The sequence below is a fragment of the Lissotriton vulgaris genome, chromosome 11, assembly GCF_964263255.1.
Source record: "Lissotriton vulgaris chromosome 11, aLisVul1.2, whole genome shotgun sequence".
In the NCBI taxonomy this organism is placed as follows: Eukaryota; Metazoa; Chordata; class Amphibia; order Caudata; family Salamandridae; genus Lissotriton; species Lissotriton vulgaris.
Window position 1 is genome coordinate 483772573 of NC_141699.1, and position 27496 is coordinate 483800068.

At 43.7% G+C, this 27496-nt stretch overlaps 33 non-coding genes across 33 annotated transcripts; all 33 read right to left on the bottom strand.

The window, feature by feature from the left end:
* Positions 1 to 470: 470 nt before the first annotated feature.
* Positions 471 to 552, bottom strand: TRNAS-CGA (transfer RNA serine (anticodon CGA)). Its single transcript has one exon. It is a non-coding gene; the product is annotated as a tRNA-Ser (tRNA).
* A 542-nt stretch (positions 553 to 1094) lies between these two features.
* On the bottom strand, positions 1095 to 1176 carry TRNAS-CGA (transfer RNA serine (anticodon CGA)). Its single transcript has one exon. It is a non-coding gene; the product is annotated as a tRNA-Ser (tRNA).
* Positions 1177 to 1718: 542 nt separating this feature from the next.
* TRNAS-UGA (transfer RNA serine (anticodon UGA)) lies at positions 1719 to 1800 on the bottom strand. The gene has a single exon. It is a non-coding gene; the product is annotated as a tRNA-Ser (tRNA).
* A 544-nt stretch (positions 1801 to 2344) lies between these two features.
* TRNAS-CGA (transfer RNA serine (anticodon CGA)) lies at positions 2345 to 2426 on the bottom strand. Its single transcript has one exon. It is a non-coding gene; the product is annotated as a tRNA-Ser (tRNA).
* A 539-nt stretch (positions 2427 to 2965) lies between these two features.
* Positions 2966 to 3047, bottom strand: TRNAS-CGA (transfer RNA serine (anticodon CGA)). The gene has a single exon. It is a non-coding gene; the product is annotated as a tRNA-Ser (tRNA).
* A 1794-nt stretch (positions 3048 to 4841) lies between these two features.
* TRNAS-CGA (transfer RNA serine (anticodon CGA)) lies at positions 4842 to 4923 on the bottom strand. Its single transcript has one exon. It is a non-coding gene; the product is annotated as a tRNA-Ser (tRNA).
* Positions 4924 to 5467: 544 nt separating this feature from the next.
* Positions 5468 to 5549, bottom strand: TRNAS-UGA (transfer RNA serine (anticodon UGA)). Its single transcript has one exon. It is a non-coding gene; the product is annotated as a tRNA-Ser (tRNA).
* A 1169-nt stretch (positions 5550 to 6718) lies between these two features.
* TRNAS-UGA (transfer RNA serine (anticodon UGA)) lies at positions 6719 to 6800 on the bottom strand. The gene has a single exon. It is a non-coding gene; the product is annotated as a tRNA-Ser (tRNA).
* Positions 6801 to 7342: 542 nt separating this feature from the next.
* TRNAS-CGA (transfer RNA serine (anticodon CGA)) lies at positions 7343 to 7424 on the bottom strand. The gene has a single exon. It is a non-coding gene; the product is annotated as a tRNA-Ser (tRNA).
* Positions 7425 to 7966: 542 nt separating this feature from the next.
* On the bottom strand, positions 7967 to 8048 carry TRNAS-CGA (transfer RNA serine (anticodon CGA)). The gene has a single exon. It is a non-coding gene; the product is annotated as a tRNA-Ser (tRNA).
* Positions 8049 to 8590: 542 nt separating this feature from the next.
* On the bottom strand, positions 8591 to 8672 carry TRNAS-UGA (transfer RNA serine (anticodon UGA)). The gene has a single exon. It is a non-coding gene; the product is annotated as a tRNA-Ser (tRNA).
* Positions 8673 to 9840: 1168 nt separating this feature from the next.
* TRNAS-CGA (transfer RNA serine (anticodon CGA)) lies at positions 9841 to 9922 on the bottom strand. The gene has a single exon. It is a non-coding gene; the product is annotated as a tRNA-Ser (tRNA).
* A 542-nt stretch (positions 9923 to 10464) lies between these two features.
* On the bottom strand, positions 10465 to 10546 carry TRNAL-CAA (transfer RNA leucine (anticodon CAA)). Its single transcript has one exon. It is a non-coding gene; the product is annotated as a tRNA-Leu (tRNA).
* A 1167-nt stretch (positions 10547 to 11713) lies between these two features.
* Positions 11714 to 11795, bottom strand: TRNAS-CGA (transfer RNA serine (anticodon CGA)). The gene has a single exon. It is a non-coding gene; the product is annotated as a tRNA-Ser (tRNA).
* Positions 11796 to 12338: 543 nt separating this feature from the next.
* On the bottom strand, positions 12339 to 12420 carry TRNAS-CGA (transfer RNA serine (anticodon CGA)). The gene has a single exon. It is a non-coding gene; the product is annotated as a tRNA-Ser (tRNA).
* Positions 12421 to 12959: 539 nt separating this feature from the next.
* On the bottom strand, positions 12960 to 13041 carry TRNAS-CGA (transfer RNA serine (anticodon CGA)). Its single transcript has one exon. It is a non-coding gene; the product is annotated as a tRNA-Ser (tRNA).
* A 1169-nt stretch (positions 13042 to 14210) lies between these two features.
* On the bottom strand, positions 14211 to 14292 carry TRNAS-UGA (transfer RNA serine (anticodon UGA)). Its single transcript has one exon. It is a non-coding gene; the product is annotated as a tRNA-Ser (tRNA).
* A 543-nt stretch (positions 14293 to 14835) lies between these two features.
* Positions 14836 to 14917, bottom strand: TRNAS-UGA (transfer RNA serine (anticodon UGA)). Its single transcript has one exon. It is a non-coding gene; the product is annotated as a tRNA-Ser (tRNA).
* Positions 14918 to 15461: 544 nt separating this feature from the next.
* Positions 15462 to 15543, bottom strand: TRNAS-UGA (transfer RNA serine (anticodon UGA)). The gene has a single exon. It is a non-coding gene; the product is annotated as a tRNA-Ser (tRNA).
* Positions 15544 to 16086: 543 nt separating this feature from the next.
* Positions 16087 to 16168, bottom strand: TRNAS-UGA (transfer RNA serine (anticodon UGA)). The gene has a single exon. It is a non-coding gene; the product is annotated as a tRNA-Ser (tRNA).
* A 1167-nt stretch (positions 16169 to 17335) lies between these two features.
* On the bottom strand, positions 17336 to 17417 carry TRNAS-CGA (transfer RNA serine (anticodon CGA)). Its single transcript has one exon. It is a non-coding gene; the product is annotated as a tRNA-Ser (tRNA).
* A 541-nt stretch (positions 17418 to 17958) lies between these two features.
* On the bottom strand, positions 17959 to 18040 carry TRNAS-CGA (transfer RNA serine (anticodon CGA)). Its single transcript has one exon. It is a non-coding gene; the product is annotated as a tRNA-Ser (tRNA).
* Positions 18041 to 18584: 544 nt separating this feature from the next.
* On the bottom strand, positions 18585 to 18666 carry TRNAS-UGA (transfer RNA serine (anticodon UGA)). Its single transcript has one exon. It is a non-coding gene; the product is annotated as a tRNA-Ser (tRNA).
* A 1059-nt stretch (positions 18667 to 19725) lies between these two features.
* Positions 19726 to 19807, bottom strand: TRNAS-UGA (transfer RNA serine (anticodon UGA)). The gene has a single exon. It is a non-coding gene; the product is annotated as a tRNA-Ser (tRNA).
* Positions 19808 to 20350: 543 nt separating this feature from the next.
* On the bottom strand, positions 20351 to 20432 carry TRNAS-UGA (transfer RNA serine (anticodon UGA)). The gene has a single exon. It is a non-coding gene; the product is annotated as a tRNA-Ser (tRNA).
* Positions 20433 to 20976: 544 nt separating this feature from the next.
* TRNAS-UGA (transfer RNA serine (anticodon UGA)) lies at positions 20977 to 21058 on the bottom strand. Its single transcript has one exon. It is a non-coding gene; the product is annotated as a tRNA-Ser (tRNA).
* Positions 21059 to 21601: 543 nt separating this feature from the next.
* TRNAS-CGA (transfer RNA serine (anticodon CGA)) lies at positions 21602 to 21683 on the bottom strand. Its single transcript has one exon. It is a non-coding gene; the product is annotated as a tRNA-Ser (tRNA).
* A 544-nt stretch (positions 21684 to 22227) lies between these two features.
* Positions 22228 to 22309, bottom strand: TRNAS-CGA (transfer RNA serine (anticodon CGA)). The gene has a single exon. It is a non-coding gene; the product is annotated as a tRNA-Ser (tRNA).
* A 1060-nt stretch (positions 22310 to 23369) lies between these two features.
* TRNAS-UGA (transfer RNA serine (anticodon UGA)) lies at positions 23370 to 23451 on the bottom strand. Its single transcript has one exon. It is a non-coding gene; the product is annotated as a tRNA-Ser (tRNA).
* Positions 23452 to 23993: 542 nt separating this feature from the next.
* Positions 23994 to 24075, bottom strand: TRNAS-UGA (transfer RNA serine (anticodon UGA)). The gene has a single exon. It is a non-coding gene; the product is annotated as a tRNA-Ser (tRNA).
* A 544-nt stretch (positions 24076 to 24619) lies between these two features.
* Positions 24620 to 24701, bottom strand: TRNAS-UGA (transfer RNA serine (anticodon UGA)). The gene has a single exon. It is a non-coding gene; the product is annotated as a tRNA-Ser (tRNA).
* A 1791-nt stretch (positions 24702 to 26492) lies between these two features.
* Positions 26493 to 26574, bottom strand: TRNAS-CGA (transfer RNA serine (anticodon CGA)). The gene has a single exon. It is a non-coding gene; the product is annotated as a tRNA-Ser (tRNA).
* Positions 26575 to 27117: 543 nt separating this feature from the next.
* On the bottom strand, positions 27118 to 27199 carry TRNAS-UGA (transfer RNA serine (anticodon UGA)). Its single transcript has one exon. It is a non-coding gene; the product is annotated as a tRNA-Ser (tRNA).
* Between the last annotated feature and the right edge of the window lie 297 nt (positions 27200 to 27496).

Here is a 27496-nt window from a genome sequence, read left to right on the forward strand (position 1 = left end):
AAAGTAACAGAAGGACGGGGCACGTACCAGCAGTGCCCTGTTGTCCTCACTTATTTTGCATGCTTTGATACAATTAATAAAAATAGCAATACGCATCACTCAAAGTGAGTGACAGGGCACCGATGAGCGGTAATCAATCACTGCACATTTCTATCCTCGTTTCCCTATATTACGGCGGTGGCAACGGGCCCTTAAGTGTACTCAGAAAGAGTCCAAAAGCTTAAACAAGACACGCTTCATAAAAAAAGTACTCTTTTCATGACTTGTCTAGATCAGGCAGGACAGGTCCAGACTACGAACCCTTCCGAGCCACCTGCTCTCTAAAACACTTCCTAGGTGTGGAAATTGTTTTAATGTTTACATCTAGGTTGAGTTTTTGCCATTTAACTCTGTGACTTGATGAGGATTGCGTAACGAGAAGTGAACATTTCCTTAACTAAACCAAATGGTGTTCATGCAAAATCATACTACGCTGCAAGCAGGATTCGAACCTGCGCAGGGAAACCCCATTGGATTTCGAGTCCAACGCCTTAACCAGTCAGCCATCGCAGCTGCATGAGTATGATGTCACTGTTGTCGTATACGAGCCATGCTCTGCTCATGTCAGGCGGAGACCAAAAAAATTAAGTAACGGAAGGACGGGGCACGTACCAGCAGTGCCCTGTTGTCCTCGCTTATTTTGCATGCTTTCATACAATTAATAAAAATAGCAACATGCATCACTCAAAGTGAGTGAAAGGGCACAGATGAGTGGTAATCAATCACTGCATGTTTCTACCCACTTTTCCCTATATTACGGCGGTGGTAACAGGCCCTTAAGTGTACTATGAAAGAGTCCAAAAGCCTAAACAAGACATGCATCATAAAAAAAAGTACTCTTTTCATGACTTGTCTAGATCAGGCAGGACAGGTCCAGACTACAAACCCTTCCGAGCCACCAGCTCTCTTAAACACTTCCTGGGTGTGGAAATTGTCTCAATGTTTACATCTAGTTTGAGTTTTTTCCATTTAACTCTGTGACTTGATGAGGATTGCGAACAAGAAGTGAACATTTCCTTAACTAAACCAAATGGTGTTCATGCAAAATCTCATGACGCTGCAAGCAGGATTCGAACCAGCGCAGGGAAACCCCATTGGATTTCGAGTCCAACGCCTTAACCACTCGGCCATCGCAGCTGCGTGAGTATGATGTCACTGTTGTCGTATACGAGCCATACTCTGCTCATGTCAGGCCGAGACCAAAAAATAAAGTAACAGAAGGACGGGGCACGTACCAGCAGTGCCCTGTTGTCCTCACTTATTTTGCATGCTTTCATACAATTAATAAAAATAGCAACATGCATCACTCAAAGTGAGTGAAAGGGCACCGATGAGCGGTAATCAATCACTGCACATTTCTATCCTCGTTTCTCTATATTACAGCGGTGGTAACGGGCCCTTAAGTGTACTCAGAAAGAGTCCAAAAGCTTAAACAAGACACGCTTCATAAAAAAAAGTACTCTTTTCATGACTTGTCTAGATCAGGCAGGACAGGTCCAGACTACGAACCCTTCCGAGCCACCTGCTCTCTAAAACACTTCCTGAGTGTGGAAATTGTCTCAATGTTTACATCTAGTTTAAGTTTTTGCAGTTTAACTCTGTGACTTGATGAGGATTGCGTAATGAGAAGTGAACATTTACTTAACTAAACCAAATGGTGTTCATGCAAAATCTCATGCCGCTGCAAGCAGGATTCAAACCTACGCAGGGAAACCCCATTGGATTTCAAGTCCAACGCCTTAACCACTCGGCCATCGCAGCTGCGTGAGTATGATGTCACAGTTGTCGTATACGAGCCATGCACTACTCACGTCAGGCCGAGATATAAAAAATAAAGTAACAGAAGGATGGGACACGTACCAGCAGTGCCCTGTTGTCCTTCATTATTTTGCATGCTTTCATACAATTAATAAAAATAGCAACATGCATCACTCAAAGTGAGTGAAAGGGCACAGATGTGTGGTAATCAATCACTGCATGTTTCTACCCACTTTTCCCTATATTACGGCGGTGGTAACAGGCCCTTAAGTGTACTAAGAAAGAGTCCAAAAGCCTAAACAAGACATGCATCATAAAAAAAAAGTACTCTTTTCATGACTTGTCTAGATCAGGCAGGACAGGTCCAGACTACAAACCCTTCTGAGCCACCAGCTCTCTAAAACACTTCCTGGGTGTGGAAATTGTCTCAATGTTTACTTCTAGTTTGAGTTTTTGCCATTTAACTCTGTGACTTGATGAGGATTGCGTAACGAGAAGTGATCATTTCCTTAACTAAACCAAATGGTGTTCATGCAAAATCACACTACGCTGCAAGCAGGATTCGAACCTGCGCAGGGAAACCCCATTGGATTTCGAGTCCAACGCCTTAACCACTCGGCCATCGCAGCTATATGAGTATGATGTCACTGTTGTCGTATACGAGCCATGCTCTGCTCATGTCAGGCGGAGACCAAAAAAATAAAGTAACGGAAGGACGGGGCACGTACCAGCAGTGCCCTGTTGTCCTTCATTATTTTGCATGCTTTCATACAATTAATAAAAATAGCAACATGCATCACTCAAAGTGAGTGAAAGGGCACAGATGAGTGGTAATCAATCACTGCATGTTTCTACCCACTTTTCCCTATATTACGGCGGTGGTAACAGGCCCTTAAGTGTACTAAGAAAGAGTCCAAAAGCCTAAACAAGACATGCATCATAAAAAAAAGTACTCTTTTCATGACTTGTCTAGATCAGGCAGGACAGGTCCAGACTACAAACCCTTCTGAGCCACCAGCTCTCTAAAACACTTCCTGGGTGTGGAAATTGTCTCAATGTTTACATCTAGTTTGAGTTTTTTCCATTTAACTCTGTAACTTGAGGATTGTGAACAAGAAGTGAACATTTCCTTAACTAAACCAAATGGTGTTCATGCAAAATCACACTACGCTGCAAGCAGGATTCGAACCTGCGCAGGGAAACCCCATTGGATTTCGAGTCCAACGCCTTAACCACTCGGCCATCGCAGCTGCATGAGTATGATGTCACTGTTGTCGTATACGAGCCATACTCTGCTCATGTCAGGCCGAGACCAAAAAATAAAGTAACAGAAGGACGGGGCACGTACCAGCAGTGCCCTGTTGTCCTCACTTATTTTGCATGCTTTCATACAATTAATAAAAATAGCAACATGCATCACTCAAAGTGAGTGAAAAGGCACAGATGAGTGGTAATCAATCATTGCGCATTTCTACCCTCTTTTCCCTATATTACGGCGGTGGTAACGGGCCCTTAAGTGTACTAAGAAAGAGTCCAAAAGCCTAAACAAGACACGCTTCATAAAAAAATAATTACTCTTTTCATGACTTGTCTAGATCATGCTGGACAGGTCCAGACTACGAACCCTTCCGAGGCACCTGCTCTCTAAAACACTTCCTGGGTGTGGAAATTGTCTCAATGTTTACATCTAGTTTGAGTTTTTGCCGTTTAACTCTGTGACTTGATGAGGATTGCGTAACAAGAAGTAAACATTTAGTTAACTAAACCAAATGGTGTTCATGCAAAATCTCATGACGCTGCAAGCAGAATTCGAACTTACGCAGGGAAACCCCATTGGATTTCAAGTCCAACGCCTTAACCTCTCGGCCATCGCAGCTGCGTGAGTATGATGTCACAGTTGTCGTATATTAGCCATGCACTACTCACGTCAGGCCGAGACATAAAAAATAAAGTAACAGAAGGACGGGGCACGTACCAGCAGTGCCCTGTTGTCCTCACTTATTTTGCATGCTTTCAGACAATTCATAAAAATAGCAATACGCATCACTCAAAGTGAGTGACAGGGCACCGATGAGCGGTAAACAATCACTGCACATTTCTATCCTCGTTTCCCTATATTACGGCGGTGGCAACGTGCCCTTAAGTGTACTCAGAAAGAGTCCAAAAGCTTAAACAAGACACGCTTCATAAAAAAAAGTACTCTTTTCATGACTTGTCTAGATCAGGCAGGACAGGTCCAGACTACGAACCCTTCCGAGCCACCTGCTCTCTAAAACACTTCCTGAGTGTGGAAATTGTCTCAATGTTTACATCTAGTTTGAGTTTTTGCAGTTTAACTCTGTGACTTGATGAGGATTGCGTAATGAGAAGTGAACATTTACTTAACTAAACCAAATGGTGTTCATGCAAAATCTCATGCCGCTGCAAGCAGGATTCAAATCTACACAGGGAAACCCCATTGGATTTCAAGTCCAACGCCTTAACCACTCGGCCATCGCAGCTGCGTGAGTATGATGTCACTGTTGTCGTATACGAGCCATGCGCTACTCATGTCAGGTCGAGACCTAAAAAATAAAGTAACGGAAGGACGGGGCACATACCAGCAGTGCCCTGTTGTCCTCACTTATTTCGCATACTTTCATACAATTAATAAAAATAGCAATATGCATCACTAAAAATGAGTGACAGGGCACAGATGAGCGGTAATCAACCACTGCACATTTCTACCCTCGTTTCCATGTATTACGGCGGTGGCAACGGGCCCTTAAGTGTACTCATAAAGAGTCCAAAAGCCTAAACAAGACACGCTTCATAAAAAAAATTACTCATTTCGTAACTTGTCTAGATCAGGCAGGATAGGTCCAGACTACAAACCCTTCCGAGCCACCTGCTCTCTAAAACACTTCCTAGGTGTGGAAATTGTTTCAATGTTTACATCTAGTTTGAGTTTTTGCCATTTAACTCTGTGACTTGATGAGGATTGCGTAAGGAGAAGTGAACATTTCCTTAACTAAACCAAATGGTGTTCATGCAAAATCACACTACGCTGCAAGCAGGATTCGAACCTGCGCAGGGAAACCCCATTGGATTTCGAGTCCAAGGCCTTAACCACTCGGCCATCGCAGCTGCATGAGTATGATGTCACAGTTGTCGTATACGAGCCATGCTCTGCTCATGTCAGGCGGAGACCAAAAAAATAAAGTAACGGAAGGACGGGGCACGTACCAGCAGTGCCCTGTTGTCCTTCATTATTTTGCATGCTTTCATACAATTAATAAAAATAGCAACATGCATCACTCAAAGTGAGTGAAAGGGCACAGATGAGTGGTAATCAATCACTGTATGTTTCTACCCACTTTTCCCTATATTACGGCGGTGGTAACAGGCCCTTAAGTATACTAAGAAAGAGTCCAAAAGCCTAAACAAGACATGCATCATAAAAAAAAAGTACTCTTTTCATGACTTGTCTAGATCAGGCAGGACAGGTCCAGACTACAAACCCTTCCGAGGCACCAGCTCTCTAAAACACTTCCTAGGTGTGGAAATTGTTTCAATGTTTACATCTAGTTTGAGTTTTTGCCGTTTAACTCTGTGACTTGATGAGGATTGCGTAACAAGAAGTAAACATTTACTTAACTAAACCAAATGGTGTTCATGCAAAATCTCATGACGCTGCAAGCAGGATTCGAACCTACGCGGGGAAACCCCATTGGATTTCAAGTCCAACGCCTTAACCACTCGGCCATCGCAGCTGCGTCCGTATGATGTCACGGTTGTCGTATACGAGCCATGCACTACTCACGTCAGGCCGAGACATAAAAAATAAAGTTACAGAAGGACGGGGCACGTACCAGCAGTGCCCTGTTGTCCTCACTTATTTTGCATGCTTTCATACAATTAATAAAAATAGCAATATGCATCACTCAAAGTGAGTGACAGGGCACCGATGAGCGGTAATCAATCACTGCACATTTCTATCCTCGTTTCCCTATATCACGGCGGTGGCAACGGGCCCTTAAGTGTACTCAGAAAGAGTCCAAAAGCTTAAACAAGACACGCTTCATAAAAAAAAGTACTCTTTTCATGACTTGTCTAGATCAGGTAGGACAGGTCCAGACTACAAACCCTTCCGAGGCACCTGCTCTCTAAAACACTTCCTGGGTGTGGAAATTGTCTCAATGTTTACATCTAGTTTGAGTTTTTGCAGTTTAACTCTGTGACTTGATGAGGATTGCGTAATGAGAAGTGAACATTTACTTAACTTAACCAAATGGTGTTCATGCAAAATCTCATGCCGCTGCAAGCAGGATTCGAACCTACGTGGGGAAACTCGATTGGATTTCAAGTCCAACGCCTTAACCACTCGGCCATCGCAGCTGCGTGAGTATGATGTCACAGTTGTCGTATACGAGCCATGCACTACTAACGTCAGGCCGAGACATACAAAAATAAAGTAACAGAAGGACGGGACACGTACCAGCAGTGCCCTGTTGTCCTCACTTATTTGGCATGCTTTCATACAATTAATAAAAATACCAATACGCATCACTCAAAGTGAGTGACAGGGCACCGATGAGCGGTAATCAATCACTGCACATTTCTATCCTCGTTTCCCTATATTACGGCGTTGGCAACGGGCCCTTAAGTGTACTCAGAAAGAGTCCAAAAGCTTAAACAAGACACGCTTCATAAAAAAAAGTACTCTTTTCATGACTTGTCTAGATCAGCCAGGACAGGTCCAGACTACGAACCCTTCCGAGCCACCTGCTCTCTAAAACACTCCCTGGGTGTGGAAATTGTCTCAATGTTTACATCTAGTTTGAGTTTTTGCCATTTAACTCTGTGACTTGATGAGGATTGCGTAACGAGAAGTGAACATTTCCTTAACTAAACCAAATGGTGTTCATGCAAAATCTCATCATGCTACAAGCAGGATTTGAACCTACGCGGGGAAACCCCAATGGATTTCAAGTCCAACGCCTTAACCACTCGGCCATCGCAGCTGCGAGAGTATGATGGCACAGTTGTCGTATACGAGCCATGCACTACTCACGTCAGGCCGAGACATAAAAAATAAAGTAACAGAAGGACGGGGCACGTACCAGCAGTGCCCTGTTGTCCTCACTTATTTTGCATGCTTTGATACAATTAATAAAAATAGCAATACGCATCACTCAAAGTGAGTGACAGGGCACCGATGAGCGGTAATCAATCACTGCACATTTCTATCCTCGTTTCCCTATATTACGGCGGTGGCAACGGGCCCTTAAGTGTACTCAGAAAGAGTCCAAAAGCTTAAACAAGACACGCTTCATAAAAAAAGTACTCTTTTCATGACTTGTCTAGATCAGGCAGGACAGGTCCAGACTACGAACCCTTCCGAGCCACCTGCTCTCTAAAACACTTCCTAGGTGTGGAAATTGTTTTAATGTTTACATCTAGGTTGAGTTTTTGCCATTTAACTCTGTGACTTGATGAGGATTGCGTAACGAGAAGTGAACATTTCCTTAACTAAACCAAATGGTGTTCATGCAAAATCATACTACGCTGCAAGCAGGATTCGAACCTGCGCAGGGAAACCCCATTGGATTTCGAGTCCAACGCCTTAACCAGTCGGCCATCGCAGCTGCATGAGTATGATGTCACTGTTGTCGTATACGAGCCATGCTCTGCTCATGTCAGGCGGAGACCAAAAAAATTAAGTAACGGAAGGACGGGGCACGTACCAGCAGTGCCCTGTTGTCCTCGCTTATTTTGCATGCTTTCATACAATTAATAAAAATAGCAACATGCATCACTCAAAGTGAGTGAAAGGGCACAGATGAGTGGTAATCAATCACTGCATGTTTCTACCCACTTTTCCCTATATTACGGCGGTGGTAACAGGCCCTTAAGTGTACTATGAAAGAGTCCAAAAGCCTAAACAAGACATGCATCATAAAAAAAAGTACTCTTTTCATGACTTGTCTAGATCAGGCAGGACAGGTCCAGACTACAAACCCTTCCGAGCCACCAGCTCTCTTAAACACTTCCTGGGTGTGGAAATTGTCTCAATGTTTACATCTAGTTTGAGTTTTTTCCATTTAACTCTGTGACTTGATGAGGACTGCGAACAAGAAGTGAACATTTCCTTAACTAAACCAAATGGTGTTCATGCAAAATCTCATGACGCTGCAAGCAGGATTCGAACCAGCGCAGGGAAACCCCATTGGATTTCGAGTCCAACGCCTTAACCACTCGGCCATCGCAGCTGCGTGAGTATGATGTCACTGTTGTCGTATACGAGCCATACTCTGCTCATGTCAGGCCGAGACCAAAAAATAAAGTAACAGAAGGACGGGGCACGTACCAGCAGTGCCCTGTTGTCCTCACTTATTTTGCATGCTTTCATACAATTAATAAAAATAGCAACATGCATCACTCAAAGTGAGTGAAAGGGCACCGATGAGCGGTAATCAATCACTGCACATTTCTATCCTCGTTTCTCTATATTACAGCGGTGGTAACGGGCCCTTAAGTGTACTCAGAAAGAGTCCAAAAGCTTAAACAAGACACGCTTCATAAAAAAAAGTACTCTTTTCATGACTTGTCTAGATCAGGCAGGACAGGTCCAGACTACGAACCCTTCCGAACCACCTGCTCTCTAAAACACTTCCTGAGTGTGGAAATTGTCTCAATGTTTACATCTAGTTTAAGTTTTTGCAGTTTAACTCTGTGACTTGATGAGGATTGCGTAATGAGAAGTGAACATTTACTTAACTAAACCAAATGGTGTTCATGCAAAATCTCATGCCGCTGCAAGCAGGATTCAAACCTACGCAGGGAAACCCCATTGGATTTCAAGTCCAACGCCTTAACCACTCGGCCATCGCAGCTGCGTGAGTATGATGTCACAGTTGTCGTATACGAGCCATGCACTACTCACGTCAGGCCGAGATATAAAAAATAAAGTAACAGAAGGATGGGACACGTACCAGCAGTGCCCTGTTGTCCTCACTTATTTGGCATGCTTTCATACAATTAATAAAAATAGCAATACGCATCACTCAAAGTGAGTGACAGGGCACCGATGAGCGGTAATCAATCACTGCACATTTCTATCCTCGTTTCCCTATATTACGGCGGTGGCAACGGGCCTTTAAGTGTACTCAGAAAGAGTCCAAAAGCTTAAACAAGACACGCTTCATAAAAAAAAGTACTCTTTTCATGACTTGTCTAGATCAGGCAGGACAGGTCCAGACTACGAACCCTTCCGAGCCACCTGCTCTCTAAAACACTTCCTGGGTGTGGAAATTGTCTCGATGTTTACATCTAGTTTGAGTTTTTGCCATTTAACTCTGTGACTTGATGAGGATTGCGTAACGAGAAGTGAACATTTCCTTAACTAAACCAAATGGTGTTCATGCAAAATCTCATGACGCTACAAGCAGGATTCGAACCTACACGGGGAAACCCTATTGGATTTCAAGTCCAACGCCTTAACCACTCGGCCATCGCAGCTGCGTGCGTATGATGTCACTGTTGTCGTATACGAGCCATGCGCTACTCATGTCAGGTCGAGACCTAAAAAATAAAGTAACGGAAGGACGGGGCACATACCAGCAGTGCCCTGTTGTCCTCACTTATTTCGCATACTTTCATACAATTAATAAAAATAGCAATATGCATCACTCAAAATGAGTGACGGGGCACAGATGAGCGGTAATCAACCACTGCACATTTCTACCCTCGTTTCCATATATTACGGCGGTGGCAACGGGCCCTTAAGTGTACTCAGAAAGAGTCCAAAAGCCTAAACAAGACACGCTTCATAAAAAAAATTACTCATTTCGTAACTTGTCTAGATCAGGCAGGATAGGTCCAGACTACAAACCCTTCCGAGCCACCTGCTCTCTAAAACACTTCCTAGGTGTGGAAATTGTTTCAATGTTTACATCTAGTTTGAGTTTTTGCCATTTAACTCTGTGACTTGATGAGGATTGCGTAACGAGAAGTGAACATTTCCTTAACTAAACCAAATGGTGTTCATGCAAAATCACACTACGCTGCAAGCAGGATTCGAACGTGCGCAGGGAAACCCCATTGGATTTCGAGTCCAACGCCTTAACCACTCGGCCATCGCAGCTGCATGAGTATGATGTCACTGTTGTCGTATACGAGCCATGCTCTGCTCATGTCAGGCGGAGACCAAAAAAATAAAGTAACGGAAGGACGGGGCATGTACCAGCAGTGCCCTGTTGTCCTCACTTATTTTGCATGCTTTCATACAATAAATAAAAATAGCAACATGCATCACTCAAAGTGAGTGAAAGGGCACAGATGAGTGGTAATCAATCACTGCATGTTTCTACCCACTTTTCCCTATATTACGGCGGTGGTAACAGGCCCTTAAGTGTACTAAGAAAGAGTCCAAAAGCCTAAACAAGACATGCATCATAAAAAAAAGTACTCTTTTCATGACTTGTCTAGATCATGCAGGACAGGTCCAGACTACAAACCCTTCTGAGCCACCAGCTCTCTAAAACACTTCCTGGGTGTGGAAATTGTCTCAATGTTTACATCTAGTTTGAGTTTTTTCCATTTAACTCTGTAACTTGATGAGGATTGCGAACAAGAAGTGAACATTTCCTTAACTAAACCAAATGGTGTTCATGCAAAATCACACTACCCTGCAAGCAGGATTCGAACCTGCGCAGGGAAACCCCATTGGATTTTGAGTCCAACGCCTTAACCACTCGGCCATCGCAGCTGCATGAGTATAATGTCACTGTTGTCGTATACGAGCCATACTCTGCTCATGTCAGGCCGAGACCAAAAAATAAAGTAACAGAAGGACGGGGCACGTACCAGCAGTGCCCTGTTGTCCTCACTTATTTTGCATGCTTTCAGACAATTAATAAAAATAGCAATACGCATCACTCAAAGTGAGTGACAGGGCACCGATGAGCGGTAATCAATCACTGCAGATTTCTATCCTCGTTTCCCTATATTACGGCGGTGGCAACGGGCCCTTAAGTGTACTCAGAAAGAGTCCAAAAGCTTAAACAAGACACGCTTCATAAAAAAAAGTACTCTTTTCATGACTTGTCTAGATCAGGCAGGACAGGTCCAGACTACGAACCCTATCGAGCCACCTGCTCTCTAAAACACTTCCTGAGTGTGGAAATTGTCTCAATGTTTACATCTAGTTTGAGTTTTTGCAGTTTAACTCTGTGACTTGATGAGGATTGCGTAATGAGAAGTGAACATTTACTTAACTAAACCAAATGGTGTTCATGCAAAATCTCATGCCGCTGCAAGCATGATTCAAACCTACGCAGGGAAACCTCATTGGATTTCAAGTCCAACGCCTTAACCACTCGGCCATCGCAGCTGCGTGAGTATGATGTCACTGTTGTCGTATACGAGCCATGCGCTACTCATGTCAGGTCGAGACCTAAAAAATAAAGTAACGGAAGGACGGGGCACATACCAGCAGTGCCCTGTTGTCCTCACTTATTTCGCATACTTTCATACAATTAATAAAAATAGCAATATGCATCACTCAAAATGAGTGACAGGGCACAGATGAGCGGTAATCAATCACTGCACATTTCTACCCTCGTTTCCATATATTACGGCGGTGGGAACGGGCCCTTAAGTGTACTCAGAAAGAGTCCAAAAGCCTAAACAAGACACGCTTCATAAAAAAAATTACTCATTTCGTAACTTGTCTAGATCAGGCAGGATAGGTCCAGACTACAAACCCTTCCGAGCCACCTGCTCTCTAAAACACTTCCTAGGTGTGGAAATTGTTTCAATGTTTACATCTAGTTTGAGTTTTTGCCATTTAACTCTGTGACTTGATGAGGATTGCGTAACGAGAAGTGATCATTTCCTTAACTAAACCAAATGGTGTTCATGCAAAATCACACTACGCTGCAAGCAGGATTCGAACCTGCGCAGGGAAACCCCATTGGATTTCGAGTCCAACACCTTAACCACTCGGCCATCGCAGCTATATGAGTATGATGTCACTGTTGTCGTATACGAGCCATGCTCTGCTCATGTCAGGCGGAGACCAAAAAAATAAAGTAACGGAAGGACGGGGCACGTACCAGCAGTGCCCTGTTGTCCTTCATTATTTTGCATGCTTTCATACAATTAATAAAAATAGCAACATGCATCACTCAAAGTGAGTGAAAGGGCACAGATGAGTGGTAATCAATCACTGCATGTTTCTACCGACTTTTCCCTATATTACGGCGGTGGTAACAGGCCCTTAAGTGTACTAAGAAAGAGTCCAAAAGCCTAAACAAGACATGCATCATAAAAAAAAGTACTCTTTTCATGACTTGTCTAGATCAGGCAGGACAGGTCCAGACTACAAACCCTTCTGAGCCACCAGCTCTCTAAAACACTTCCTGGGTGTGGAAATTGTCTCAATGTTTACTTCTAGTTTGAGTTTTTGCCATTTAACTCTGTGACTTGATGAGGATTGCGTAACGAGAAGTGATCATTTCCTTAACTAAACCAAATGGTGTTCATGCAAAATCACACTACGCTGCAAGCAGGATTCGAACCTGCGCAGGGAAACCCCATTGGATTTCGAGTCCAACGCCTTAACCACTCGGCCATCGCAGCTATATGAGTATGATGTCACTGTTGTCGTATACGAGCCATGCTCTGCTCATGTCAGGCGGAGACCAAAAAAATAAAGTAACGGAAGGACAGGGCACGTACCAGCAGTGCCCTGTTGTCCTTCATTATTTTGCATGCTTTCATACAATTAAGAAAAATAGCAACATGCATCACTCAAAGTGAGTGAAAGGGCACAGATGAGTGGTAATCAATCACTGCATGTTTCTACCCACTTTTCCCTATATTACGGCGGTGGTAACAGGCCCTTAAGTGTACTAAGAAAGAGTCCAAAAGCCTAAACAAGACATGCATCATAAAAAAAAGTACTCTTTTCATGACTTGTCTAGATCAGGCAGGACAGGTCCAGACTACAAACCCTTCTGAGCCACCAGCTCTCTAAAACACTTCCTGGGTGTGGAAATTGTCTCAATGTTTACATCTAGTTTGAGTTTTTTCCATTTAACTCTGTAACTTGAGGATTGTGAACAAGAAGTGAACATTTCCTTAACTAAACCAAATGGTGTTCATGCAAAATTACACTACACTGCAAGCAGGATTCGAACCTGCGCAGGGAAACCCCATTGGATTTCGAGTCCAACGCCTTAACCACTCGGCCATCGCAGCTGCATGAGTATGATGTCACTGTTGTCGTATACGAGCCATACTCTGCTCATGTCAGGCCGAGACCAAAAAATAAAGTAACAGAAGGACGGGGCACGTACCAGCAGTGCCCTGTTGTCCTCACTTATTTTGCATGCTTTCATACAATTAATAAAAATACCAACATGCATCACTCAAAGTGAGTGAAAAGGCACAGATGAGTGGTAATCAATCATTGCGCATTTCTACCCTCTTTTCCCTATATTACGGCGGTGGTAACGGGCCCTTAAGTGTACTAAGAAAGAGTCCAAAAGCCTAAACAAGACACGCTTCATAAAAAAATAATTACTCTTTTCATGACTTGTCTAGATCATGCTGGACAGGTCCAGACTACGAACCCTTCCGAGGCACCTGCTCTCTAAAACACTTCCTGGGTGTGGAAATTGTCTCAATGTTTACATCTAGTTTGAGTTTTTGCCGTTTAACTCTGTGACTTGATGAGGATTGCGTAACAAGAAGTAAACATTTAGTTAACTAAACCAAATGGTGTTCATGCAAAATCTCATGACGCTGCAAGCAGAATTCGAACTTACGCAGGGAAACCCCATTGGATTTCAAGTCCAACGCCTTAACCTCTCGGCCATCGCAGCTGCGTGAGTATGATGTCACAGTTGTCGTATATTAGCCATGCACTACTCACGTCAGGCCGAGACATAAAAAATAAAGTAACAGAAGGATGGGGCACGTACCAGCAGTGCCCTGTTGTCCTCACTTATTTTGCATGCTTTCATACAATTAATAAAAATAGCAATACGCATCACTCAAAGTGAGTGACAGGGCACCGATGAGCGGTAATCAATCACTGCACATTTCTATCCTCGTTTCCCTATATTACGGCGGTGGCAACGTGCCCTTAAGTGTACTCAGAAAGAGTCCAAAAGCTTAAACAAGACACGCTTCATAAAAAAAAGTACTCTTTTCATGACTTGTCTAGATCAGGTAGGACAGGTCCAGACTACGAACCCTTCCGCGCCACCTGCTCTCTAAAACACTTCCTGGGTGTGGAAATTGTCTCAATGTTTACATCTAGTTTGAGTTTTTGCCGTTTAACTCTGTGACTTGATGAGGATTGCGTAACAAGAAGTAAACATTTAGTTAACTAAACCAAATGGTGTTCATGCAAAATCTCAAGACGCTGCAAGCAGGATTCGAACCTACGCGGGGAAACCCCATTGGATTTCAAGTCCAACGCCTTAACCACTCGGCCATCGCAGCTGCGTGAGTATGATGTCACAGTTGTCGTATACGAGCCATGCACTACTCATGTCAGGCCGAGACATAAAAAATAAAGTAACAGAAGGACGGGGCACGTACCAGCAGTGCCCTGTTGTCCTCACTTATTTTGCATGCTTTCATACAATTAATAAAAATAGCAATACGCATCACTCAAAGTGAGTGACAGGGCACCGATGAGCGGTAATCAATCACTGCACATTTCTATCCTCGTTTCCCTATATTACGGCGGTGGCAACGGGCCCTTAAGTGTACTCAGAAAGAGTCCAAAAGCTTAAACAAGACACGCTTCATAAAAAAAAGTACTCTTTTCATGACTTGTCTAGATCAGGTAGGACAGGTCCAGACTACGAACCCTTCCGAGGCACCTGCTCTCTAAAACACTTCCTGGGTGTGGAAATTGTCTCAATGTTTACATCTAGTATGAGTTTTTGCAGTTTAACTATGTGACTTGATGAGGATTGCGTAATGAGAAGTGAACATTTACTTAATTTAACCAAATGGTGTTCATGCAAAGTCTCATGCCGCTGCAAGCAGGATTCGAACCTACGTGGGGAAACCCCATTGGATTTCAAGTCCAACGCCTTAATCACTCGGCCATCGCAGCTGCGTGAGTATAATGTCACTGTTGTCGTATACGAGCCATGCGCTACTCATGTCAGGTCGAGACCTAAAAAATAAAGTAACGGAAGGACGGGGCACATACCAGCAGTGCCCTGTTGTCCTCACTTATTTCGCATACTTTCATACAATTAATAAAAATAGCAATATGCATCACTCAAAATGAGTGACAGGGCACAGATGAGCGGTAATCAATCACTGCACATTTCTACCCTCGTTTCCATATATTACGGCGGTGGCAACGGGCCCTTAAGTGTACTCAGAAAGAGTCCAAAAGCCTAAACAAGACACGCTTCATAAAAAAAAATTACTCATTTCGTAACTTGTCTAGATCAGGCAGGATAGGTCCAGACTACAAACCCTTCCGAGCCACCTGCTCTCTAAAACACTTCCTAGGTGTGGAAATTGTTTCAATGTTTACATCTAGTTTGAGTTTTTGCCGTTTAACTCTGTGACTTGATGAGGATTGCGTAACAAGAAGTAAACATTTACTTAACTAAACCAAATGGTGTTCATGCAAAATCTCATGACGCTGCAAGCAGGATTCGAACCTACGCGGGGAAACCCCATTGGATTTCAAGTCCAACACCTTAACCACTCGGCCATCGCAGCTGCGTGAGTATGATGTCACAGTTGTCGTATACGAGCCATGCACTACTCACGTCAGGCCGAGACATAAAAAATAAAGTAACAGAAGGACGGGACACGTACCAGCAGTGCCCTGTTGTCCTCACTTATTTGGCATGCTTTCATACAATTAATAAAAATAGCAATACGCATCACTCAAAGTGAGTGACAGGGCACCGATGAGCGGTAATCAATCACTGCACATTTCTATCCTCGTTTCCCTATATTACGGCGGTGGCAACGGGCCCTTAAGTGTACTCAGAAAGAGTCCAAAAGCTTAAACAAGACACGCTTCATAAAAAAAAGTACTCTTTTCATGACTTGTCTAGATCAGGCAGGACAGGTCCAGACTACGAACCCTTCCGAGCCACCTGCTCTCTAAAACACTTCCTGGGTGTGGAAATTGTCTCAATGTTTACATCTAGTTTGAGTTTTTGCCATTTAACTCTGTGACTTGATGAGGATTGCGTAACGAGAAGTGAACATTTCCTTAACTAAACCAAATGGTGTTCATGCAAAATCTCATGACGCTACAAGCAGGATTCGAACCTACGCGGGGAAACCCCATTGGATTTCAAGTCCAACGCCTTAACCACTCGGCCATCGCAGCTGCGTGAATATGATGTCACAGTTGTCGTATACGAGCCATGCACTACTCACGTCAGGCCGAGACATAAAAAATAAAGTAACAGAAGGACGGGGCACGTACCAGCAGTGCCTTGTTGTCCTCACTTATTTTGCATGCTTTGAGACAATTAATAAAAATAGCAATACGCATCACTCAAAGTGAGTGACAGGGCACCGATGAGCGGTAATCAATCACTGCACATTTCTATCCTCGTTTCCCTATATTACGGCGGTGGCAACGGGCCCTTAAGTGTACTCAGAAAGAGTCCAAAAGCTTAAACAAGACACGCTTCATAAAAAAAGTACTCTTTTCATGACTTGTCTAGATCAGGCAGGACAGGTCCAGACTACGAACCCTTCCGAGCCACCTGCTCTCTAAAACACTTCCTGAGTGTGGAAATTGTCTCAATGTTTAAATCTAGTATGAGTTTTTGCAGTTTAACTCTGTGACTTGATGAGGATTGCGTAATGAGAAGTGAACATTTACTTAACTAAACCAAATTGTGTTCATGCAAAATCTCATGCCGCTGCAAGCAGGATTCAAACCTACGCGGAGAAACCCCATTGGATTTCAAGTCCAACGCCTTAACCACTCGGCCATCGCAGCTGCGTGAGTATGATGTCACTGTTGTCGTATACGAGCCATGCGCTACTCATGTCAGGTCGAGACCTAAAAAATAAAGTAACGGAAGGACGGGGCACATACCAGCAGTGCCCTGTTGTCCTCACTTATTTCGCATACTTTCATACAATTAATAAAAATAGCAATATGCATCACTCAAAATGAGTGACAGGGCACAGATGAGCGGTAATCAATCACTGCACATTTCTACCCTCGTTTCTATATATTACGGCGGTGGCAACGGGCCCTTAAGTGTACTCAGAAAGAGTCCAAAAGCCTAAACAAGACACGCTTCATAAAAAAAATTACTCATTTCGTAACTTGTCTAGATCAGGCAGGATAGGTCCAGACTACAAACCCTTCCGAGCCACCTGATCTCTAAAACACTTCCTAGGTGTGGAAATTGTTTTAATGTTTACATCTAGTTTGAGTTTTTGCCATTTAACTCTGTGACTTGATGAGGATTGCGTAACGAGAAGTGAACATTTCCTTAACTAAACCAAATGGTGTTCATGCAAAATCATACTACGCTGCAAGCAGGATTCGAACCTGCGCAGGGAAACCCCATTGGATTTCGAGTCCAACGCCTTAACCACTCGGCCATCGCAGCTGCTTGAGTATGATGTCACTGTTGTCGTATACGAGCCATGCTCTGCTCATGTCAGGCGGAGACCAAAAAAATAAAGTAACGGAAGGACGGGGCACGTACCAGCAGTGCCCTGTTGTCCGCGCTTATTTTGCATGCTTTCATACAATTAATAAAAATAGCAACATGCATCACTCAAAGTGAGTGAAAGGGCACAGATGAGTGGTAATCAATCACTGCATGTTTCTACCCACTTTTCCCTATATTACGGCGGTGGTAACAGGCCCTTAAGTATACTATGAAAGAGTCCAAAAGCCTAAACAAGACATGCATCATAAAAAAAGTACTCTTTTCATGACTTGTCTAGATCAGGCAGGACAGGTCCAGACTACAAACCCTTCCGAGCCACCAGCTCTCTAAAACACTTCCTGGGTGTGGAAATTGTCTCAATGTTTACATCTAGTTTGAGTTTTTTCCATTTAACTCTGTGACTTGATGAGGATTGCGAACAAGAAGTGAACATTTCCTTAACTAAACCAAATGGTGTTCATGCAAAATCACACTACGCTGCAAGCAGGATTCGAACCTGCGCAGGGAAACCCCATTGGATTTCGAGTCCAACGCCTTAACCACTCGGCCATCGCAGCTGCATGAGTATGATGTCACTGTTGTCGTATACGAGCCATACTCTGCTCATGTCAGGCCGAGACCAAAAAATAAAGTAACAGAAGGACGGGGCACGTACCAGCAGTGCCCTGTTGTCCTCACTTATTTTGCATGCTTTCATAAAATTAATAAAAATAGCAACATGCATCACTCAAAGTGAGTGAAAGGGCACAGATGAGTGGTAATCAATCATTGCGCATTTCTACCCTCTTTTCCCTATATTACAGCGGTGGTAACGGGCCCTTAAGTGTATTAAGAAAGAGTCCAAAAGCCTAAACAAGACACGCTTCACAAAAAAATAATTACTCTTTTCATGACTTGTCTAGATCATGCAGGACAGGTCCAGACTACGAACTCTTCCGAGGCACCTGCTCTCTAAAACACTTCCTGGGTGTGGAAATTGTCTCAATGTTTACATCTAGTTTGAGTTTTTGCCGTTTAACTCTGTGACTTGATGAGGATTGCGTAACAAGAAGTAAACATTTACTTAACTAAACCAAATGGTGTTCATGCAAAATCTCATGACGCTGCAAGCAGGATTCGAACCTACGCGGGGAAACCCCATTGGATTTCAAGTCCAACGCCTTAACCACTCGGCCATCGCAGCTGCGTGAGTATGATGTCACAGTTGTCGTATACGAGCCATGCACTACTCACGTCAGGCCGAGACATAAAAAATAAAGTAACAGAAGGACGGGGCACGTACCAGCAGTGCCCTGTTGTCCTCACTTATTTTGCATGCTTTCAGACAATTCATAAAAATAGCAATACGCATCACTCAAAGTGAGTGACAGGGCACCGATGAGCGGTAACCAATCACTGCACATTTCTATTCTCGTTTCCCTATATTACGGCGGTGGCAACGGGCCCTTAAGTGTACTCAGAAAGAGTCCAAAAGCTTAAACAAGACACGCTTCATAAAAAAAAGTACTCTTTTCATGACTTGTCTAGATCAGGCAGGACAGGTCCAGACTACGAACCCTTCCGAGCCACCTGCTCTCTAAAACACTTCCTGAGTGTGGAAATTGTCTCAATGTTTACATCTAGTTTGAGTTTTTGCAGTTTAACTCTGTGACTTGATGAGGATTGCGTAATGAGAAGTGAACATTTACTTAACTAAACCAAATGGTGTTCATGCAAAATCTCATGCCACTGCAAGCAGGATTCAAATCTACACAGGGAAACCCCATTGGATTTCAAGTCCAACGCCTTAACCACTCGGCCATCGCAGCTGCGTGAGTATGATGTCACAGTTGTCGTATACTAGCCATGCACTACTCACGTCAGGCCGAGACATAAAAAATAAAGTAACAGAAGGACGGGGCACGTACCAGCAGTGCCCTGTTGTCCTCACTTATTTTGCATGCTTTCATACAATTAATAAAAATAGCAATACGCATCACTCAAAGTGAGTGACAGGGCACCGATGAGCGGTAATCAATCACTGCACATTTCTATCCTCGTTTCCCTATATTACGGCGGTGGCAACGGGCCCTTAAGTGTACTCAGAAAGAGTCCAAAACACTTCCTGGGTGTGGAAATTGTCTCAATGTTTACATCTAGTTTGAGTTTTTGCAGTTTAACTCTGTGACTTGATGAGGATTGCGTAATGAGAAGTGAACATTAACTTAACCTAACCAAATAGTGTTCATGCAAAATCTCATGCCGCTGCAAGCAGGTTTCGAACCTACGTGGGGAAACCCCATTGGATTTCAAGTCCAACGCCTTAACCACTCGGCCATCGCAGCTGCGTGAGTATGATGTCACTGTTGTCGTATACGAGCCCTGCGCTACTCATGTCAGGTCGAGACCTAAAAAATAAAGTAACGGAAGGACGGGGCACATACCATCAGTGCCCTGTTGTCCTCACTTATTTCGCATACTTTCATACAATTAATAAAAATAGCAATACGCATCACTCAAAGTGAGTGACAGGGCACCGATGAGCGGTAATCAATCACTGCACATTTCTATCCTCGTTTCCCTATATTACGGCGGTGGCAACGGGCCCTTAAGTGTACTCAGAAAGAGTCCAAAAGCTTAAAGAAGACACGCTTCATAAAAAAAAGTACTCTTTTCATGACTTGTCTAGATCAGGCAGGACAGGTCCAGACTACAAACCCTTCCGAGCCACCAGCTCTCTAAAACACTTCCTAGGTGTGGAAATTGTTTCAATGTTTACATCTAGTTTGAGTTTTTGCCGTTTAACTCTGTGACTTGATGAGGATTGCGTAACAAGAAGTAAACATTTACTTACCTAAACCAAATGGTGTTCATGCAAAATCTCATGACGCTGCAAGCAGGATTCGAACCTACGCGGGGAAACCCCATTGGATTTCAAGTCCAACGCCTTAACCACTCGGCCATCGCAGCTGCGTGAGTATGATGTCCCAGTTGTCGTATACGAGCCATGCACTACTCACGTCAGGCCGAGACATAAAAAATAAAGTAACAGAAGGACGGGACACGTACCAGCAGTGCCCTGTTGTCCTCACTTATTTGGCATGCTTTCATACAATTAATAAAAATAGCAATACGCATCACTCAAAGTGAGTGACAGGGCACCGATGAGCGGTAATCAATCACTGCACATTTCTACCCTCGTTTCCATATATTACGGTGGTGGCAACGGGCCCTTAAGTGTACTTGGAAAGAGTCCAAAAGCCTAAACAAGACACGCTTCATAAAAAAAAATTACTCATTTCGTAACTTGTCTAGATCAGGCAGGATAGGTCCAGACTACAAACCCTTCCGAGCCACCTGCTCTCTAAAACACTTCCTAGGTGTGGAAATTGTTTCAATGTTTACATCTAGTTTGAGTTTTTGCCGTTTAACTCTGTGACTTGATGAGGATTGCGTAACAAGAAGTAAACATTTACTTAACTAAACCAAATGGTGTTCATGCAAAATCACACTACGCTGCAAGCAGGATTCGAACCTGCGCAGGGAAACCCCATTGGATTTCAAGTCCAACGCCTTAACCACTCGGCCATCGCAGCTGCGTCCGTATGATGTCACAGTTGTCGTATACGAGCCATGCACTACTCACGTCAGGCCGAGACATAAAAAATAAAGTTACAGAAGGACGGGGCACGTACCAGCGGTGCCCTGTTGTCCTCACTTATTTTGCATGCTTTCATACAATTAATAAAAATAGCAATATGCATCACTCAAAGTGAGTGACAGGGCACCGATGAGCGGTAATCAATCACTGCACATTTCTATCCTCGTTTCCCTATATCACGGCGGTGGCAACGGGCCCTTAAGTGTACTCAGAAAGAGTCCAAAAGCTTAAACAAGACACGCTTCATAAAAAAAATTACTCATTTCGTAACTTGTCTAGATCAGGCAGGATAGGTCCAGACTACAAACCCTTCCGAGCCACCTGCTCTCTAAAACACTTCCTAGGTGTGGAAATTGTTTCAATGTTTACATCTAGTTTGAGTTTTTGCCATTTAACTCTGTGACTTGATGAGGATTGCGTAAGGAGAAGTGAACATTTCCTTAACTAAACCAAATGGTGTTCATGCAAAATCACACTACGCTGCAAGCAGGATTCGAACCTGCGCAGGGAAACCCCATTGGATTTCGAGTCCAAGGCCTTAACCACTCGGCCATCGCAGCTGCATGAGTATGATGTCACAGTTGTCGTATACGAGCCATGCTCTGCTCATGTCAGGCGAAGACCAAAAAAATAAAGTAACGGAAGGACGGGGCACGTACCAGCAGTGCCCTGTTGTCCTTCATTATTTTGCATGCTTTCATACAATTAATAAAAATAGCAACATGCATCACTCAAAGTGAGTGAAAGGGCACAGATGAGTGGTAATCAATCAATGTATGTTTCTACCCACTTTTCCCTATATTACGGCGGTGGTAACAGGCCCTTAAGTATACTAAGAAAGAGTCCAAAAGCCTAAACAAGACATGCATCATAAAAAAAAAGTACTCTTTTCATGACTTGTCTAGATCAGGCAGGACAGGTCCAGACTACAAACCCTTCTGAGCCACCAGCTCTCTAAAACACTTCCTGGGTGTGGAAATTGTCTCAATGTTTACTTCTAGTTTGAGTTTTTGCCATTTAACTCTGTGACTTGATGAGGATTGCGTAACTAGAAGTGATCATTTCCTTAACTAAACCAAATGGTGTTCATGCAAAATCACTCTACGCTGCAAGCAGGATTCGAACCTGCGCAGGGAAACCCCATTGGATTTCGAGTCCAACGCCTTAACCACTCGGCCATCGCAGCTGCATGAGTATGATGTCACTGTTGTCGTATACGAGCCATACTCTGCTCATGTCAGGCCGAGACCAAAAAATAAAGTAACAGAAGGACGGGGCACGTACCAGCAGTGCCCTGTTGTCCTCACTTATTTTGCATGCTTTCATACAATTAATAAAAATAGCAACATGCATCGCTCAAAGTGAGTGAAAAGGCACAGATGAGTGGTAATCAATCATTGCGCATTTCTACCCTCTTTTCCCTATATTACGGCGGTGGTGACGGGCCCTTAAGTGTACTAAGAAAGAGTCCAAAAGCCTAAACAAGACACGCTTCATAAAATAATAATTACTCTTTTCATGACTTGTCTAGATCATGCAGGACAGGTCCAGACTACGAACCCTTCCGAGGCACCTGCTCTCTAAAACACTTCCTGGGTGTGGAAATTGTCTCAATGTTTACATCTAGTTTGAGTTTTTGCCGTTTAACTCTGTGACTTGATGAGGATTGCGTAACAAGAAGTAAACATTTAGTTAACTAAACCAAATGGTGTTCATGCAAAATCTCTTGACGCTGCAAGCAGAATTCGAACTTACGCGGAGAAACCCCATTGGATTTCAAGTCCAACGCCTTAACCACTCGGCCATCGCAGCTGCGTGAGTATGATGTCACAGTTGTCGTATACTAGCCATGCACTACTCACGTCAGGCCGAGACATAAAAAATAAAGTAACAGAAGGACGGGGCACGTACCAGCAGTGCCCTGTTGTCCTCACTTATTTTGCATGCTTTCATACAATTAATAAAAATAGCAATACGCATCACTCAAAGTGAGTGACAGGGCACCGATGAGCGGTAATCAATCACTGCACATTTCTATCCTCGTTTCCCTATATTACGGCGGTGGCAACGGGCCCTTAAGTGTACTCAGAAAGAGTCCAAAACACTTCCTGGGTGTGGAAATTGTCTCAATGTTTACACCTAGTTTGAGTTTTTGCAGTTTAACTCTGTGACTTGATGAGGATTGCGTAATGAGAAGTGAACATTAACTTAACCTAACCAAATAGTGTTCATGCAAAATCTCATGCCGCTGCAAGCAGGTTTCGAACCTACGTGGGGAAACCCCATTGGATTTCAAGTCCAACGCCTTAACCACTCGGCCATCGCAGCTGCGTGAGTATGATGTCACTGTTGTCGTATACGAGCCCTGCGCTACTCATGTCAGGTCGAGACCTAAAAAATAAAGTAACGGAAGGACGGGGCACATACCATCAGTGCCCTGTTGTCCTCACTTATTTCGCATACTTTCATACAATTAATAAAAATAGCAATACGCATCACTCAAAGTGAGTGACAGGGCACCGATGAGCGGTAATCAATCACTGCACATTTCTATCCTCGTTTCCCTATATTACGGCGGTGGCAACGGGCCCTTAAGTGTACTCAGAAAGAGTCCAAAAGCTTAAAGAAGACACGCTTCATAAAAAAAGTACTCTTTTCATGACTTGTCTAGATCAGGCAGGACAGGTCCAGACTACAAACCCTTCCGAGCCACCAGCTCTCTAAAACACTTCCTAGGTGTGGAAATTGTTTCAATGTTTACATCTAGTTTGAGTTTTTGCCGTTTAACTCTGTGACTTGATGAGGATTGCGTAACAAGAAGTAAACATTTACTTACCTAAACCAAATGGTGTTCATGCAAAATCTCATGACGCTGCAAGCAGGATTCGAACCTACGCGGGGAAACCCCATTGGATTTCAAGTCCAACGCCTTAACCACTCGGCCATCGCAGCTGCGTGAGTATGATGTCCCAGTTGTCGTATACGAGCCATGCACTACTCACGTCAGGCCGAGACATAAAAAATAAAGTAACAGAAGGACGGGACACGTACCAGCAGTGCCCTGTTGTCCTCACTTATTTGGCATGCTTTCATACAATTAATAAAAATAGCAATACGCATCACTCAAAGTGAGTGACAGGGCACCGATGAGCGGTAATCAATCACTGCACATTTCTACCCTCGTTTCCATATATTACGGTGGTGGCAACGGGCCCTTAAGTGTACTTGGAAAGAGTCCAAAAGCCTAAACAAGACACGCTTCATAAAAAAAAATTACTCATTTCGTAACTTGTCTAGATCAGGCAGGATAGGTCCAGACTACAAACCCTTCCGAGCCACCTGCTCTCTAAAACACTTCCTAGGTGTGGAAATTGTTTCAATGTTTACATCTAGTTTGAGTTTTTGCCGTTTAACTCTGTGACTTGATGAGGATTGCGTAACAAGAAGTAAACATTTACTTAACTAAACCAAATGGTGTTCATGCAAAATCACACTACGCTGCAAGCAGGATTCGAACCTGCGCAGGGAAACCCCATTGGATTTCAAGTCCAACGCCTTAACCACTCGGCCATCGCAGCTGCGTCCGTATGATGTCACAGTTGTCGTATACGAGCCATGCACTACTCACGTCAGGCCGAGACATAAAAAATAAAGTTACAGAAGGACGGGGCACGTACCAGCAGTGCCCTGTTGTCCTCACTTATTTTGCATGCTTTCATACAATTAATAAAAATAGCAATATGCATCACTCAAAGTGAGTGACAGGGCACCGATGAGCGGTAATCAATCACTGCACATTTCTATCCTCGTTTCCCTATATCACGGCGGTGGCAACGGGCCCTTAAGTGTACTCAGAAAGAGTCCAAAAGCTTAAACAAGACACGCTTCATAAAAAAAAGTACTCTTTTCATGACTTGTCTAGATCAGGTAGGACAGGTCCAGACTACAAACCCTTCCGAGGCACCTGCTCTCTAAAACACTTCCTGGGTGTGGAAATTGTCTCAATGTTTACATCTAGTTTGAGTTTTTGCAGTTTAACTCTGTGACTTGATGAGGATTGCGTAATGAGAAGTGAACATTTACTTAACTTAACCAAATTGTGTTCATGCAAAATCTCATGCCGCTGCAAGCAGGATTCCAACCTACGTGGGGAAACCCGATTGGATTTCAAGTCCAACGCCTTAACCACTCGGCCATCGCAGCTGCGTGAGTATGATGTCACAGTTGTCGTATACGAGCCATGCACTACTCACGTCAGGCCGAGACATAAAAAATAAAGTAACAGAAGGACGGGACACGTACCAGCAGTGCCCTGTTGTCCTCACTTATTTGGCATGCTTTCATACAATTAATAAAAATAGCAATACGCATCACTCAAAGTGAGTGACAGGGCACCGATGAGCGGTAATCAATCACTGCACATTTCTATCCTCGTTTCCCTATATTACGGCGTTGGCAACGGGCCCTTAAGTGTACTCAGAAAGAGTCCAAAAGCTTAAACAAGACACGCTTCATAAAAAAAAGTACTCTTTTCATGACTTGTCTAGATCAGGCAGGACAGGTCCAGACTACGAATCCTTCCGAGCCACCTGCTCTCTAAAACACTCCCTGGGTGTGGAAATTGTCTCAATGTTTACATCTAGTTTGAGTTTTTGCCATTTAACTCTGTGACTTGATGAGGATTGCGTAACGAGAAGTGAACATTTCCTTAACTAAACCAAATGGTGTTCATGCAAAATCTCATGACGCTACAAGCAGGATTTGAACCTACGCGGGGAAACCCCAATGGATTTCAAGTCCAACGCCTTAACCACTCGGCCATCGCAGCTGCGAGAGTATGATGGCACAGTTGTCGTATACGAGCCATGCACTACTCACGTCAGGCCGAGACATAAAAAATAAAGTAACAGAAGGACGGGGCACGTACCAGCAGTGCCCTGTTGTCCTCACTTATTTTGCATGCTTTGATACAATTAATAAAAATAGCAATACGCATCACTCAAAGTGAGTGACAGGGCACCGATGAGCGGTAATCAATCACTGCACATTTCTATCCTCGTTTCCCTATATTACGGCGGTGGCAACGGGCCCTTAAGTGTACTCAGAAAGAGTCCAAAAGCTTAAACAAGACACGCTTCATAAAAAAGTACTCTTTTCATGACTTGTCTAGATCAGGCAGGACAGGTCCAGACTACGAACCCTTCCGAGCCACCTGCTCTCTAAAACACTTCCTAGGTGTGGAAATTGTTTTAATGTTTACATCTAGTTTGAGTTTTTGCCATTTAACTCTGTGACTTGATGAGGATTGCGTAACGAGAAGTGAACATTTCCTTAACTAAACCAAATGGTGTTCATGCAAAATCATACTACGCTGCAAGCAGGATTCGAACCTGCGCAGGGAAACCCCATTGGATTTCGAGTCCAACGCCTTAACCAGTCGGCCATCGCAGCTGCATGAGTATGATGTCACTGTTGTCGTATACGAGCCATGCTCTGCTCATGTCAGGCGGAGACCAAAAAAATTAAGTAACGGAAGGACGGGGCACGTACCAGCAGTGCCCTGTTGTCCTCACTTATTTCGCATACTTTCATACAATTAATAAAAATAGCAATACGCATCACTCAAAGTGAGTGACAGGGCACCGATGAGTGGTAATCAATCACTGCACAATTCTATCCTCGTTTCCCTATATTACGGCGGTGGCAACAGGCCCTTAAGTGTACTCAGAAAGAGTCCAAAAGCTTAAAGAAGTCACGCTTCATAAAAAAAAGCACTCTTTTCATGACTTGTCTAGATCAGGCAGGACAGGTCCAGACTACAAACCCTTCCGAGGCACCAGCTCTCTAAAACACTTCCTAGGTGTGGAAATTGTTTCAATGTTTACATCTAGTTTGAGTTTTTGCCGTTTAACTCTGTGACTTGATGAGGATTGCGTAACAAGAAGTAAACATTTACTTAACTAAACCAAATGGTGTTCATGCAAAATCTCATGACGCTGCAAGCAGGATTCGAACCTACGCGGGGAAACCCCATTGGATTTCAAGTCCAACGCCTTAACCACTCGGCCATCGCAGCTGCGTCCGTATGATGTCACGGTTGTCGTATACGAGCCATGCACTACTCACGTCAGGCCGAGACATAAAAAATAAAGTTACAGAAGGACGGGGCACGTACCAGCAGTGCCCTGTTGTCCTCACTTATTTTGCGTGCTTTCATACAATTAATAAAAATAGCAATATGCATCACTCAAATTGAGTGACAGGGCACCGATGAGCGGTAATCAATCACTGCACATTTCTATCCTCGTTTCCCTATATCACGGCGGTGGCAACGGGCCCTTAAGTGTACTCAGAAAGAGTCCAAAAGCTTAAA